The sequence below is a fragment of the Capsicum annuum genome, unplaced genomic scaffold, assembly GCF_002878395.1.
Source record: "Capsicum annuum cultivar UCD-10X-F1 unplaced genomic scaffold, UCD10Xv1.1 ctg27437, whole genome shotgun sequence".
NCBI classification, from domain to species: domain Eukaryota; kingdom Viridiplantae; phylum Streptophyta; class Magnoliopsida; order Solanales; family Solanaceae; genus Capsicum; species Capsicum annuum.
The window spans coordinates 1-1171 of record NW_025833809.1 but is presented as its reverse complement, the minus strand read 5'-3'; the positions used below and the strand labels follow the sequence as shown (position 1 = coordinate 1171).

Below are 1171 nucleotides of genomic sequence, written 5' to 3'. Positions count from 1 at the left end.
ATGAAAAAATAGTCATGTCACTCATTATTTTCTTAATCAGCGTGTCAAGTTCGAGGGTGACAAGGAAAAATGAATAAAGGGAGATGTAATCTAAATTACATTATGGCCACAATTTTAGCATGAGACTCAAAAGTACTATACATTATGCAGTATTTATAAGAAGGCATAATATACATTAGATAAACATCTTTTCACTTGGCTCAACTGACAACTAAAGAGTTAACTCGTCTCTCTAGTGTTAATTGAACACTCGGACTTACAAAATGACCATCTAGACATCTCCAAAATGTATGTGTCACGTCAGCATCAGGTGTCCATGAGACGCAATGAAGATGAGTTGAGGTGTCTAGATTTGCATTCTCAAAGTTGGGAGTATTTAGTTGACGGTTGAAGTCAAGTTAAGGTGTATAAGGAAGGGAAAAAACTTACTGAATGAGTAGAATAGCCTAAACGAGCTACGTGCATATTGAAAACCGATATGGTCAATCTTGAAACTCATTACATGACTACTACTCGTAGTATTTTCAGCTTCAGATATCGCGCTTCTGCTTTAGTTGTCACCCTTCTGCCACCAAGACAGTAATACGTTAACAGACTCCGAATCCAACCACCTATGAAATACAAATGTAGGCTGTTTTGGTTGAGGCAAATCCATCTCACTACTTAGCATAAGAGTGACAGATGACATTGATGGCCAATCAGCAGCATTGTCCTGGGCGCAAACCAAGCCAACATGTATGCATATCAACACTGTCGCGGAGGAAAATGAGTGCGGAAGTGCTTTATCTAAGTCTAGAGTCCTAAAATTTGTTTCAAAATGGTAACATGAAAACAAGTAGATAACAAGTTGAATATTGAATTCGTTGCATGAGGTCCTGCTAATTTTGGACTTACATAACTAAGAAGGTTCGAATACTGGTCCAAATGCTTCTCATGGTCATAAAATCCTGTGTTTGTCCTGCCACTTAGCAATCTCTAGTATCAAAACGCCAAAGCTGTAGACATCAGACTTCTCGGAGAATACTCCTCCCATGACGTATTCAGATGACATATAACTGCTGCAACATATTTTGGAGTCATACCACTGTCTAAGATAACATTGCTTGCCTTCAGATCTGACAGTATGATTAAAGACACATGAAAGATCGTTATATGATTGAAGAAAACAATG

General features: G+C 38.0%; 1 long non-coding RNA gene across 1 annotated transcript; it reads right to left on the bottom strand.

Annotated features, from left to right (window-relative positions):
• Window positions 1-70: 70 nt before the first annotated feature.
• Window positions 71-1127, bottom strand: LOC124890941. Its single transcript, XR_007049456.1, has 2 exons — window positions 895-1127; window positions 71-800 (listed from the first exon to the last, which is right to left on the bottom strand). It is a non-coding gene; the product is annotated as an uncharacterized LOC124890941 (long non-coding RNA).
• Between the last annotated feature and the right edge of the window lie 44 nt (window positions 1128-1171).